The sequence below is a fragment of the Triturus cristatus genome, chromosome 1_1 (genome assembly GCF_964204655.1).
Source record: "Triturus cristatus chromosome 1_1, aTriCri1.1, whole genome shotgun sequence".
Lineage (NCBI taxonomy): Eukaryota > Metazoa > Chordata > Amphibia > Caudata > Salamandridae > Triturus > Triturus cristatus.
Window position 1 is genome coordinate 1008414532 of NC_140579.1, and position 15885 is coordinate 1008430416.

Consider the following 15885-nt stretch of genomic DNA (forward strand, 5'->3'; position numbering starts at 1 on the left):
AGGGTTTGTTACCCAGAATCCCTTGCAAACCTAAAAAATTGTCAAAAAAACACATTATTCCCATATTTCTGTGGTGGAAAGTTCTGGAATCTGCGTGGATCCACAAATTTCCACCCACCACGCGTTCCCCAAAGTCTTATGAGAAAAACGGCACCTCACTTGTGCGGGTCGGCCTAGTGCCCCCGACAAGAAACGGCGCAAAACGCAGCGTGGTCACACCTCAATTTCGCAGTGAAAAATGTCCCTTTTTTGGTATAGTGCCTAGCTCTAGTTTTTTAACCCTAGCTCTGCGGGCACCTTTGAAACCTAGCAAACCTATACATTTTTGAAAACTAGACACCCAGAGGAATCCAGGATGGGATGACTTGACTGCCTCTCACCAGGGTCTGTTACCCAAAATACCTTGCAAACCTAAAAAATTGTCCCAAAAAACATATTTTCTCCACATTTCTGTGGTGGAAAGTTCCGGAATCTGCGTGGATCCACAAATTTCCACCCACCCCGCTTTCCACAAAGTCTTACGAGGAAAATGGTACCTCAATTGTGTGGGTAGGCGTAGTGCCCGCGGCAGGAAATGGCGCAAAACGCAGCGTGGTCACACCTCAATATCGCAGTGAATCATGACCATTTTTGGCAAAGTGCCTAGCTCTAGTTTTTTAACCCCAGCTCTGAGGGCACCTTGGGAAACCTAGCAGACCTATACATTTTTGAAAACTAGACACCCAGGGGAATCCAGTATGGGGTGACATGACTGCCTCCCACCAGGGTCTGTTACACAGAATCCCTTGCAAACCTAAAAAACTGTCAAAACACTACATTTTCCCCACATTTCTGTGGTGGAAAGTTCCGGAATCTGCGTGGATCCACAAATTTCCACCCACCCATCGTTCCCAAAGTCTTACAAGAAAAATGGTACCCCACTTGTGTGGGTCGGCCTAGTGCCCGCAACAGGAAACGGAGCAAAATGCAACGTGGTCACACCTCAATTTCGCAGTGAAAAATTACTCTTTTTTCGCAAAGTGTCTAGCTGTAATTTTTGAACCATAGCTCATTGGGCACCTTGGGAAACCTAGCAAACCTTTACATTTTTGAAAACTAGACAACCAGAGGAATCCAGGATAGGGTGGCTTGACTGCCTTTCACCAGGGTTTGTTACCCAGAATCCCTTGCAAACCTAAAAAATTGTCAAAAAAAACACATTATTCCCATATTTGTGTGGTGGAAAGTTCTTGAATCTGCGTGGATCCACAAATTTCCACCCACCACGCGTTCCCCATGTCTTATGAGAAAAACGGCACCTCACTTGTGCGGGTCGGCCTAGTGCCCGCGACAAGAAACGGCGCAAAACGCAACGTGGTCACACCTCAATTTCGCAGTGAAAAATGTCCCTTTTTTGGCAAAGTGCAAAGCTCTAGTTTTTTAACCCTAGCTCTGCGGGCACCTTGGCAAACCTAGCAAACCTATACATTTTTGAAAACTAGACATCCAGGGGAATCCAGGGCAGGGTGACTTGACTGGCTCCCACCAGGGTCTGTTACCCAGAATCCCTTGCAAACCTAAGATATGATCCAAAAAACACATTTTCCCCACATTTCTGTGGTGGAAAGTTCCGGAATCTACTTGGATCCACAAATTTTCACACACCCCGCGTTCCCCAAAGTCTAACGAGAAAAATGGTACCTCACTTGTGCGGGTAGGCCTAGTGCCCGCGACAGGAAATGGCGCAAAACGCAGCGTGGTCACACCTCAATATCGCAGTGAAAAATGATCCTTTTTTGGCAAAGTGCCTAGCTGTAGTTTTTTAACCCTAGCTCTGCGGGCACCTTGGGAAACCTAGCAAACCTATACATTTTTGAAAACTAGACACAAAGGGGAATCCAGGATGGGGTGACTTGAATGCCTCCCACCAGGGTCTGTTACACAGAATCCCTTGCAAACCTAAAATATTGTAAAAAAAGCATATTTTCTCCACATTTCTGTGGTGGAAAGTTCCGGAATCTGCGTGGATCCACAAATTTTCACCCACACCATGTTCCCCAAAGTCTTACGAGAAAATGGTACCTCACCTGTGTGGGTCGACCTAGTGCCCGCGACAGGAAACGGTGCAAAATCAACGTGGTCACACCTCAATTTCGCAGTGAAAAATGACCCTTTTTTGGCAAAGTGTCTAGCTGTAATTTTTTAACCATAGCTATTTGGGCACTTTGGGAACCTTAGCAAACCTATACCTTTTTGAAAACTAGACACCCAGGGGAATCCAGGATGGGGTGACTTGACTGCCTCCCACCAGGGTCTGTTACCCAGAATCCCTTGCAAAGCCACAAAATTGTCAAAAAAACCACATTTATTCCACATTTCTGTGGTGGAAAGTTCCGGAATCTGCGTGGATCCACAAATTTCCACCCACCCCGCGTTCCCCAAAGTCTTACAAGAAAAATGGCACCTCATTATGCGGGTCGGCCTAGTGCCTGCAACAGGAAACAGCGCAAAATGCAATGTGGTCAGACCTCAATTTCGCATTGAATAATGACCCTTTTTTGGTAAAGTGCCTAGCTCTAGTTTTTGAACCCTAGCTCTGCGGGCACCTTGGGAAACCTAGCAAACCTATACATTTTTGAAAACTAGACACCCAGAGGAATCCAGGATGGTATGACTTAACTGCCTCCCACCAGGGTCTCTTACCCAGAATCACTTGCAAACCTAAAATATTGTAAAAAAAAAAGCATATTTTCTCCACATTTCTGTGGTGTAAAGTTCCGGAATCTGCGTGGATCCACAAATTCCCACCCACCCCGCGTTCCACAATGTTTTACGAGAAAAATGGTACCTCACTTGTGCGGGTAGGCCTAGTGCCCGCGACAGGAAATGGCGCAAAACGCAGCGTGGTCACACCTCAATATCGCAGTGAAAAATGACCCTTTTTTGGCAACGTGCCTAGCTCTAGTTTTTTAACCCTATCTCTGCGGGCACCTTGGGAAACCTAGAAAACCTATACATTTTTGAAAACTAGACACGCAGGGGAATCCAGAATGGGGTGACTTAACTGCCTCACACCAGGGTCTGTTACCCAGAATCCCTTGCAAACCTAAAATATTATAAAAAAAAGCATATTTTCTCCACATTTCTGTGGTGGAAAGTTCGGGAATCTGCGTGGACCCACAAATTTCCACCCACCCCGCGTTCCCCAAAGTCTTATGAGAAAAATGGTACCTCACTTGTGCGGGTCGACCTAGTGCCCGCGACAGGAAACGGTTCAAAACGCAACGTGGTCACACCTCAATATCACAGTGAAAAATTACCCTTTTTTGGCAAAGTGCAAAGCTCTAGTTTTTGAACCCTAGCTCTGCGGGCACCTTGGGAAACCTAGCAAACCTATACATTTTTGAAAACTAGACACCCAGGGGAAACCAGGATGGGGTGACTTGAATGCCTCCCACCAGGGTCTGTTACACAGAATCCCTTGCAAACCTAAAATATTATAAAAAAAAGCATATTTTCTCCACATTTCTGTGGTGGAAAGTTCCGGAATCTGCGTGGAACCACAAATTTTCACCCACCCCGTGTTCCCCAAAGTCTTACGAGAAAATGGTACCTCACCTGTGTGGGTAGACCTAGTGCCCGCGACAGGAAACGGTGCAAAATCAACGTGGTCACACCTCAATTTCGCAGTGAAAAATGACCCTTTTTTGGCAAAGTGTCTAGCTGTAATTTTTTAACCATAGCTATTTGGGCACTTTGGGAACCTTAGCAAACCTATACCTTTTTGAAAACTAGACACCCAGGGGAATCCAGGATGGGGTGACTTGACTGCCTCCCACCAGGGTCTGTTACCCAGAATCCCTTGCAAACTCACAAAATTGTAAAAAAAAACACATTTATTCCACATTTCTGTGGTGGAAAGTTCCGGAATCTGCGTGGATCCACAAATTTCCACCCACCCCGCGTTCCCCAAAGTCTTACAAGAAAAATGGCACCCCATTGTGCGGGTCGGCCAAGTGCCTGCAACAGGAAACAGCGCAAAATGCAATGTGGTCAGACCTCAATTTCGCATTGAATAATGACCCTTTTTTGGTAAAGTGCCTAGCTCTAGTTTTTGAACCATAGCTATTTGGGCACTTTGGGAACCTTAGCAAACCTATACCTTTTTGAAAACTAGACACCCAGGGGAATCCAGGATGGGGTGACTTGACTGCCTCCCAAAAGGGTCTGTTACCCAGAATCCCTTGCAAACTCACAAAATTGTAAAAAAAAACACATTTATTCCACATTTCTGTGGTGGAAAGTTCTGGAATCTGCGTGGATCCACAAATTTCCACCCACCCCGCGTTCCACAACGTTTTACGAGAAAAATGGTACCTCGCTTGTGCGGGTAGGCCTAGTGCCCGCGACAGGAAATGGCGCAAAACGCAGCATGGTCACACCTCAATATCGCAGTGAAAAATGACCCTTTTTTGGCAAAGTGCCTAGCTCTAGTTTTTTAACCCTATCTCTGCGGGCACCTTGGGAAACCTAGCAAACCTATACATTTTTGAAAACTAGACACCCAGGGGAATCCAGAATGGGGTCACTTAACTGCCTCACACCAGGGTCTGTTATCCAGAATCCCTTGCAAACCTAAAATATTGTAAAAAAAAGCATATTTTCTCCACATTTCTGTGGTGGAAAGTTCCGGAATATGCGTGGATCCACAAATTTCCACCCACCCCGCATTCCCCAAAGTCTTATGAGAAAAATGGTACCTCACTTGTGCGGGTCGACCTAGTGCCCGCGACAGGAAACGGTTCAAAATGCAATGTGGTCACACCTCAATATCGCAGTGAAAAATTACCCTTTTTTGGCAAAGTGCAAAGCTCTAGTTTTTGAACCCTAGCTCTGCGGGCACCTTGGGAAACCTAGCAAAACTATACATTTTTGAAAACTAGACACCCAGAGGAATCCAGGATGGGATGACTTAACTGCCTCCCACCAGGGTCTCTTACCCAGAATCACTTGCAAACCTAAAATATTGTAAAAAAAAAAGCATATTTTCTCCACATTTCTGTGGTGTAAAGTTCTGGAATCTGCGTGGATCCACAAATTTCCACCCACCCCGCGTTCCACAACGTTTTACGAGAAAAATGGTACCTCACTTGTGCGGGTAGGCCTAGTGCCCGCGACAGGAAATGGTGCAAAACGCAGCGTGGTCACACCTCAATATCGCAGTGAAAAATGACCCTTTTTTGGCAAAGTGCCTAGCTCTAGTTTTTTAACCCTATCTCTGCGGGCACCTTGGGAAACCTAGCAAACCTATACATTTTTGAAAACTAGACACCCAGGGGAATCCAGAATGGGGTCACTTAACTGCCTCACACCAGGGTCTGTTACCCAGAATCCCTTGCAAACCTAAAATATTGTAAAAAAAAGCATATTTTCTCCACATTTCTGTGGTGGAAAGTTCCCGAATATGCGTGGATCCACAAATTTCCACCCACCCCGCGTTCCCCAAAGTCTTATGAGAAAAATGGTACCTCACTTGTGCGGGTCGACCTAGTGCCCACGACAGGAAACAGTTCAAAATGCAATGTGGTCACACCTCAATATCGCAGTGAAAAATTACCCTTTTTTGGCAAAGTGCAAAGCTCTAGTTTTTGAACCCTAGCTCTGCGGGCACCTTGGGAAACCTAGCAAACCTATACATTTATGAAAACTAGACACCCAGAGGAATCCAGGATGGGGTGACTTGAATGCCTCCCACCAGGGTCTGTTACACAGAATCCCTTGCAAACCTAAAATATTGTAAAAAAAGCATATTTTCTCCACATTTCTGTGGTGGAAAGTTCCGGAATCTGCGTGGAACCACAAATTTTCACCCACCCCGTGTTCCCCAAAGTCTTACGAGAAAATGGTACCTCACCTGTGTGGGTCGACCTAGTGCCCGCGACAGGAAATGGTGCAAAATCAACGTGGTCACACCTCAATTTCGCAGTGAAAAATGACCCTTTTTTGGCAAAGTGTCTAGCTGTAATTTTTTAACCATAGCTATTTGGGCACTTTGGGAACCTTAGCAAACCTATACCTTTTTGAAAACTAGACACCCAGGGGAATCCAGGATGGGGTGACTTGACTGCCTCCCACCAGGGTCTGTTACCCAGAATCCCTTGCAAACCCACAAAATTGTCAAAAAAAACACATTTATTCCACATTTCTGTGGTGGAAAGTTCCGGAATCTGCGTGGATCCACAAATTTCCACCCACCCCGCGTTCCCCAAAGTCTTACAAGAAATATGGCACCTCATTGTGCGGGTCAGCCTAGTGCCTGCGACAGGAAACAGCGCAAAATGCAATGTGGTCAGACCTCAATTTCGCATTGAATAATGACCCTTTTTCGGTAAAGTGCCTAGCTCTAGTTTTTGAACCCTAGCTCTGTGGGCACCTTGGGAAACCTAGCAAACCTATACATTTTTGAAAACTAGACACAAAGGGGAATCCAGGATGAGGGGACTTGACTGCCTCCCACCAGGGTCTGTTACCCAAAATCCCTTGCAAACCTAAAAAATTGTCCCAAAAAACATATATTCTCCACATTTCTGTGGTGTAAAGTTCCGGAATCTGCGTGGATCCACAAATTTCCACCCACCCCGCGTTCCACAATGTTTTACGAGACAAATGGTACCTCACTTGTGCGGGTAGGCCTAGTGCCCATGACAGGAAATGGCGCAAAACGCAGCGTGGTCACACCTCAATATCGCTGTGAAAAATGACCCTTTTTTGGCAAAGTGCCTAGCTCTAGTTTTTTAACCCTATCTCTGCGGGCACCTTGGGAAACCTAGCAAACCTATACATTTTTGAAAACTAGACACCCAGGGGAATCCAGGATGGGGTGACTTAACTGCCTCACACCAGGGTCTGTTACCCAGAATCTCTTGCAAACCTAAAATATTGTAAAAAAAACATATTTTCTCCACATTTCTGTGGTGGAAAGTTCCGGAATCTGCGTGGATCCACAAATTTCCACCCACCCCGCGTTCCCCAAAGTTTTATGAGAAAAATGGTACCTCACTTGTGCGGGTCGACCTAGTGCCCGCGACAGGAAACGGTTCAAAACGCAACGTGGTCACACCTCAATATCGCAGTGAAAAATTACCCTTTTTTGGCAAAGTGCAAAGCTCTAATTTTTGAACCCTAGCTCTGCGGGCACATTGGGAAACCTAGCAAACCTATACATTTTTTAAAACTAGACATCCAGGGGAATCCAGGATGGGGTGACTTGACTGCCTCCCACCAGGGTCTGTTACCCAAAATCCCTTGCAAACCTAAACAATTGACAAAAAAAACATATTTCTTCCACATTTCTGTGGTGGAAAGTTCCGGAATCTCTGTGGATCCACAAATTTCCACACATGTCGCATTCCCCAAATTCTTACAAGAAAAATGGTACCTCACTTGTGCGGGTCGGCCTAGTGCCTGCGACAGGATACAGCGCAAAATGCAATATGGTCACACCTCAATTTCGCATTGAAAAATTACCCTTTTTTGCTAAAGTGCCTAGCTCTAGTTTTTGAACCCTAGCTCTGCGGGCACCTTGGGAAACCTAGCAAACCTATACGTTTTTGAAAACTAAACACAAAGTGGAATCCAGGATGAGGGGAATTGACTGCATCTCACCAGGGTCTGTTACCCAGAATCCCTTGCAAACCTAAGAAATTATCGAAAAAAAACACATTTTCCCCACATTTCTGTGGTGGAAAGTTCCAGAATCTACTTGGATCCACAAATTTCCACCCACCTCGCTTTCCCCAAAGTCTTACGAGAAAAATGGTACCTCACTTGTGCGGGTCAGCCTAGTGCCTCCGACAGGATACAGCGCAAAATGCAATGTGGTCACACCTCAATTTCGCATTGAAAAATGACCCTTTTTTGCTAAAGTGCCTAGCTCTAGTTTTTGAACCCTAGCTCTGCGGGCACCTTGGGAAACCTAGCAAACCTATACATTTTTGAAAACTAGACACCCAGGGGAATCCAGGATGGGGTGACATGACTGCCTCCCACCAGGGTCTGTTACACAGAATCCCTTGCAAACCTAAAAAACTGTCAAAAAACTACATTTTCCCCACATTTCTGTGGTGGAAAGTTCCGGAATCTGCGTGGATCCACAAATTTCCACCCACCCCTCATTCCCAAAGTCTTACGAGAAAAATGGTACCTCACTTGTGTGGGTTGGCCTTGTGCCCGCAACAGGAAACGGCTCAAAATGTAACGTGGTCACACCTCAATTTCGCAGTGAAAAATTACTCTTTTTTCGCAAAGTGTCTAGCTGTAATTTTTGAACCATAGCTCATTGGGTACCTTGGGAAACCTAGCAAACCTTTACATTTTTAAAAACTAGACAACCAGGGGGAATCCAGGATGGGGTGTCTGGACTGCCTTCCACCAGGGTTTGTTACCCAGAATCCCTTGCAAACCTAAAAAATTGTCAAAAAAAACACATTATTCCCATATTTCTGTGGTGGAAAGTTCTGGAATCTGCGTGGATCCACAAATTTCCACCCACCACGCGTTCCCCAAAGTCTTATGAGAAAAGCGGCACCTCACTTGTGCGGGTCGGCCTAGTGCCCACGACAAGAAACGGCGCAAAACGGAGCGTGGTCACACCTCAATTTCGCAGTGAAAAATGTCCCTTTTTTGGCAAAGTGCAAAGCTCTAGTTTTTTAACCCTAGCTCTGCGGGCACCTTGGGAAACCTAGCAAACCTATACATTTTTGAAAACTAGACATCCAGGGGAATCCAGGTCGGGGTGACTTGACTGCCTCCCACCAGGGTCTGTTACCCAGAATCCCTTGCAAACCTAAGAAATTATCCCCAAAAACACATTTTCCCCACATTTCTGAGGTGGAAAGTTCCGGAATCTACTTGGATCCACAAATTTTCACCCACCCCGCGTTCCCCAAAGTCTATCGAGAAAAATGGTACCTCACTTGTGCGGGTAGGCCTAGTGCCCGCGACAGGAAATGGCGCAAAATCAACGTGGTCACACCTCAATTTCGCAGTGAAAAATTACTCTTTTTTCGCAAAGTGTCTAGCTGTAATTTTTTAACCATAGCTCATTGGGCACCTTGGGAAACCTAGCAAACCTTTACATTTTTGAAAACTAGACAACCAGGGGAATCAAGGATGGGGTGGCTTGACTTCCTTCCACCAGGGTTTGTTACCCAGAATCCCTTGCAAACCTAAAAAATTGTCAAAAAAAACACATTATTCCCATATTTCTGTGGTGGAAAGTTCTGGAATCTGCGTGGATCCACAAATTTCCACCCACCACGCGTTCCCCAAAGTCTTATGAGAAAAATGGCACCTCACTTGTGCGGGTCGGCCTAGTGCTCGCGACAAGAAACGGCGCAAAACTCAGCGTGGTCACACCTCAATTTCGCAGTGAAAAATGTCCCTTTTTTGGCAAAGTGCAAAGCTCTAGTTTTTTAACCCTAGCTCTGCGGGCACTTTGGGAAATGTTAGAATCCGGGTTCTCGGGTTGGCACAGGTAGGTACTTGTGACAAGCAGGGAACCTTTCCTCTAGTCAGGGTAAAGGGTTACACTCCTAAAATAACCCCTGCTCACCCTCTAGGTAGCTTGGCGCGAGCAGACAAGGCTTATCTCAGAGCGTTATAGGTTAAGCATTTGTGAACACATACAGTAACCCAGTGACAACACTACAAATGGACACCACATAGGTAGGTATATTAAAAATAAGGATTCTTTATATAGGATTATCACAAGACCATTAAACGATTAAAAGTACACAATACGGTTGCTTAGTTGGTAAAAGGTTGCTTAGTTTCTCTCAAGTTCTTAAATGCGACACTTTAAGTCAATGTACCTCAGATGCGACACGCAGGGCAACGAAAGTGTTGCAGCGATGCAGATGTGTTGAAGTTCTTGGTGCAAGAGAAATAAAGACGGGATCTTCCAGATGCGTGACGCTTCTCCGAGGTTGCGAGACGCTTCCGCTCGATGCGCTGCTGCAGCGGCGACACCCCTTCTGCGAGGTGCGGCAACCGCGACTCCGACGGCAGCACGCTTCTCCGTGGATGCGAGACACTTCCGGACGATGCGAGATGCTTCCGCTCGATGCGATGCTGCAGCGGCGACACTCTCTGCGAGATGCGACGGCAACAGCTCCGACGGCGATACGCTTCTCTCCCTTGTGTCGCGCTTCCAGCTCCTTGCGACACGCAGTCCCTCAGAAGGCCCAACAACAGCAGCAGGCACTTCCAAAAGACTTTGGGGAGCTGGGGATGAAGTCCACTGGTCCTGGGACTTCGTTCAGGGGGCAAGCTCAGTTCAAGCCCTTGGAGATCTTTAAGCACAAGTTGAAATAAAAGTCTTTGTAGTCTTTTCTCCTCTCCTTCAGCAGCAAGGCAACCACTGCAGGCCAATCCCCCAGGTCAGGGACAGTTACTCCTCCTACAGCTTTCCCAGTTCCTTCTCTTCTGGCAGAGGTTCTTCTTGTTTCAGCAGGATCTGATCTAATTTCTTGGGAGCAGGGTCCCAATACTTATACCCCTAATTCCTTTGTTCCTCTGGGGTAGAGGGGCCTTTGCCCAGTCCAAACCAGTTCTTGAGCACTCTGTGACATGACTCGGCCTTTCTATTCAGGGTGCAGGGCAGAGACATCAGCCGCTCCGCAGGAGGCGGCGCCAGCATTGTGGTAGCAGAGCACATCCCTATTCAGAGCCCAGGTGTACTCCTCCCACCCATCTGACTGCCACTCTTCCTATTCACCACCAGGCCACCTAGCCCTGCCCCTCTGGGTTTCCCCAGCCCTGTCACTCACACAACCAGACAGGCAGATACACATCATAGCAGAGGCGGGCTGAAATGGTCAGGCAAGCAAATACCAACTTTCTAAAAGTGGTATTTGCAAACACAGAATATTAAAATAAACTTTACTAAAAGATGTATTTTATTATTCTGAGTTCAGGCATACTAAACTCGAATTTCTACCATGTTCCCTGGGTCTGTTAGGATCATAGAATGTAACAATTCTGACAGCCCATTCTGGCCTATGGAGAACAGGTAGCCTTACAATAGTGAAAAACGAAAATGGCAGTAATTCACTATTAGGACAGGCCACACACATCAGGGCTTGTCCTACCTTATGCTTACAATGCACCCTGCCCTTGGGCCTACCATAGGGGTGACTAATATGAAGTTAAGGGAAGGTTTAGGGTCTGGGAAGTGGGTGCACATACCCAGTCAGCATGACAGTACCAGACTGCACGCAGGTTCTGCAGTGGCAGACCCTAGACACATTTTACTAGGCCGCTTCTGTGGGTGGCACAACCAGTGCTGCAAGCCCACCAGCAGCATTTGTATTTACAAGCCCTGGGCACTCCTGGTGCACTTTACTGGGGTCTGATAGTAAACCAAATAAGCCAATCATGGAATCCAAACAACATAACATTTTAAATAGGGAGCACTTGCACTGTGGCACTGGTCGGCAGTGGCACAGTGCCCTGAGCAGCTAACACCAGCAAAAACATATGAGGCACAACGAAAAAATGTGGAAGGGAGACTCACGCCAAGGTGCCAGGTCTAACAGGAAACCTAGCAAACCTATATATGTTTGAAAACTAGACATCCAGGGGAATCCAGGATGGGGTGACTTGAATGCCTCCCACCAGGGTCTGTTACACAGAATCGCTTGCAAACCTAAAATATTGTAAAAAAAAGCATATTTTCTCCACATTTCTGTGGTGGAAAGTTCAGGAATCTGCGTGGATCCACAAATTTTCACCCACCCCGTGTTCCCCAAAGTCTTACGAGAAAATGGTACCTCACCTGTGTGGGTCGATCTAGTGCCCGCGACAGGAAACGGTACAAAATCAACGTGGTCACACCTCAATTTCGCAGTGCAAAATGACCCTTTTTTGGCAAAGTGTCTAGCTGTAATTTTTTAACCATAGCTATTTGGGCACTTTGGGAACCTTAGCAAACCTATACCTTTTTGAAAACTAGACACCCAGGGGAATCCAGGATGGGGTGACTTGACTGCCTCCCACCAGGGTCTGTTACCCAGAATCCCTTGCAAACCCACAAAATTGTCAAAAAACCCACATTTATTCCACATTTCTGTGGTGGAAAGTTCCGGAATCTGCGTGGATCCACAAATTTCCACCCACCCCACGTTCCCCAGAGTCTTACAAGAGAAATGGCACCTCATTGTGCGGGTCGGCCTAGTGCCCGCGACAAGAAACGGCACAAAACGCAACGTGGTCACACCTCAATTTCGCAGTGAAAAATGTCCCTTTTTTGGTAAAGTGCCTAGCTCTAGTTTTTGAACCCTAGCTCTGCGGGCACATTGGGAAACCTAGTAAACCTAAACATTTTTGAAAACTAGACACCCAGGGGAATCCAGGATGGGGTGCCTGGACTGCCTCCCACCAGGGTCTGTTACCCAGAATCCCTTGCAAACCTAAGAAATTGTCAAAAAAACATCTTTTCCCCATATTTCTGTGGTGGAAAGTTCCGGAATCTGCGTGGATCCAAAAATTTTCACCCACTCCGCGTTCCCCAAAGTCTTACAAGAAAAACGGTGCCTCACTTGTGCGGGTCGGCCTAGTGCCCGCGACAGGAAACGGCGCAAAACGCAACTTGGTCACACCTCAATTTCGCAGTGAAAATGACCCTTTTTTGGCAAAGTGCCTAGCTCTAGTTTGGAACCGTAGCTCTGCGGGCACCTTTGGAAACCTAGCAACCCTATACATTTTTGAAAACTAGATAAACAGGGAAATCCAGGATGTGGTGACTTGACTGCCTCTCACCAGGGTCTGTTACCCAGAATCCCTTGCAAACTTAAAAAATTATCAAAAAAACTACATTTTACCCACATTTCTGTGGTGGAAAGTTATGGAATCTGCATGGATCCTCAAATTTCTACCCACCCCGCGTTCCCCAAAGACTTACGAGAGAAATGGTACCTCACTTGTGCGGGTCGGCCTAGTGCCTGCAACAGGAAACAGCGCAAAATGCAATGTTATCACACCTCAATTTCGCATTGAAAAATGACCCTTGTTTGGTAAAGTGCCTAGCTCTAGTTTTTGAACCCTAGCTCTGCAGGCACCTTGGGAAACCTAGCAAACCTATAAAATTTTTGAAAATTAGACAACCAGGGGAATCCAAGATGGTGTGGCTTGACTGCCTCCCACCAGGGTCTGTTACCCAGAATCCCTTGCAAACCTAAAAAATTGACAAAAAAACATATATTTTTTCTACATTTCTGTGGTGGAAAGTTCCGGAATCTCCGTGGATCCACAAATTTCCACCCACCTCGTGTTCCCCAAAGTCTTTCGAGAAAAATGGTACCTCACTTGTGCGGGTCGGCCTAGTGCCTGCGACAGGAAACAGCGCAAAATGCAATGTTGTCACACCTCAATTTTGCATTGAAAAATGACCCTTTTTTGGTAAAGTGCCTAGCTCTAGTTTTTGAACCCTAGCTCTGCAGGCACCTTGGGAAACCTAGCAAACCTATACGTTTTTGAAAACTAGACACAAAGGGGAATCCAGGATGAGGGGACTTGACTGCCTCCCACCAGGGTCTGTTACCCAAAATCCCTTGCAAACCTAAAAATTTGTCCCAAAAAACATATTTTCTCCACATTTCTGTGGTGGAAAATTCCGGAATCTGCGTGGATCCAAAAATTTACACCCACCCCGCGTTCCACAAAGTCTTACAAGAAAAATGGTACCTCACTTGTGCGGGTCGGCCTAGTGCCCGCGACAGGAAACGGCGCAAAACGCAACGTGGTCACACCTCAATTTCGCAGTGAAAATGACCCTTTTTTGGCAAAGTGCCTAGCTCTAGTTTGGAACCGTAGCTCTGCGGGCACCTTTGGAAACCTAGCAACCCTATACATTTTTGAAAATTAGACACACAGGGGAATCCAGGATGTGGTGACTTGACTGCCTCTCACCAGGGTCTGTTACCCAGAATCCCTTGCAAACTTAAAAAATTGTCAAAAAAACTACATTTTCCCCACATTTCTGTGGTGGAAAGTTACGGAATCTTCATGGATCCACAAATTTCCACCCACCCCGCGTTCCCCAAAGTCTTATGAGAAAAATGGTACCTCACTTGTGCGGGTCAGCCTAGTGCCTGCGACAGGAAACAGCGCAAAATGCAATGTTATCACACCTCAATTTTGCATTGAAAAATGACCCTTTTTTGGTAAAGTGCCTAGCTCTAGTTTTTGATCCCTAGCTCTGCAGGCACCTTGGGAAACCTAGCAAACCTATAATATTTTCGAAAATTAGACAACCAGGGGAATCCAAGATGGTGTGGCTTGACTGCCTCCCACCAGGGTCTGTTACCCAGAATCCCTTGCAGATCTAAAAAATTGACCAAAAAAAACATATTTTTTCTACATTTCTGTGGTGGAAAGTTCCGGAATCTCCGTGGATCCACAAATTTCCACCCACCTCGTGTTCTCCAAAGTCTTTCGAGAAAAATGGTACCTCACTTGTGCGGGTCGGCCTAGTGCCTGCGACAGGAAACAGCGCAAAATGCAATGTTGTCACACCTCAATTTCGCATTGAAAAATGACCCTTTTTTGGTAAAGTACCTAGCTCTAGTTTTTGAACCCTAGCTCTGCAGGCACCTTGTGAAACCTAGCAAACCTATACGTTTTTGAAAACTAGACACAAAGAGGAATCCAGGATGAGGGGACTTGACTGCCTCCCACCAGGGTCTGTTACCCAAAATTCCTTGCAAACCTAAAAATTTGTCCCCAAAAACATATTTTCTCCACATTTCTGTGGTGGAAAATTCCGGAATCTGCGTGGATCCAAAAATTTCCACCCACCCCGCGTTCCACAAAGTTTTACGAGAAAAATGGTACCTCACTTGTGGGGGTAGGCCTAGTGCCCGCGACAGGAAATGGCGCAAAACGCAGCGTGTTCACACCTCAATATCGTAGTGAAAAATGACCCTTTTTTGGCAAAGTGCCTAGCTCTAGTTTTTTAACCCTAGCTCTGCGGGCACCTTGGAAACCTAGCAAACCTATACATTTTTGAAAACTAGACACCCAGGGGAATCCTGGATGGGGTGACTTAACTGCCTCACACCAGGGTCTGTTACCCAGAATCCCTTGCAAACCTAAAATATTGTAAAAAAAAGCATATTTTCTCCACATTTCTGTGGTGGAAAGTTCCGGAATCTGCGTGGATCCACAAATTTCTACCCACCCCGCGTTTCCCAAAGTCTTATGAAAAAAATGGTACCTCACTTGTGCGGGTCGACCTAGTGCCCGCGACAGGAAACGGTGCAAAATGCAACGTGGTCACACCTCAATATCGCAGTGAAAAATGACCCTTTTTTGGCAAAGTGCAAAGCTCTAGTTTTTGAACCCTAGCTCTGCGGGCACCTTGGGAAACTTAGCAAACCTATCCATTTTTGAAAACTAGACATCCAGGGGAATCCAGGATGGGGTGACTTGCCTGCCTCCCACCAGGGTCTGTTACCCAGAATCCCTTGCAAACCTAAAAAATTGACAAAAAACCCCATATTTTTTCCACATTTCTGTGGTGGAAAGTTCCGGAATCTCCGTGGATCCACAAATTTCCACCCACCTTGCGTTCCCCAAAGTCTTACGAGAAAAATGGTACCTCACTTGTGCGGGTCGGCCTAGTGCCTGCGACAGGATGCAGCGCAAAATGCAATGTGGTCACACCTCAATTTCGCACTGAAAAATGACCCTTTTTTGCTAAAGTGCCTAGCTCTAGTTTTTGAACCCTAGCTCTGCGGGCACCTTGGGAAACCTAGCAAACCTATACGTTTTTGAAAACTAGACACAAAGTGGAATCCAGGATGAGGAGACTTAACTGCCTCTCACCAGGGTCTGTTACCCAAAATA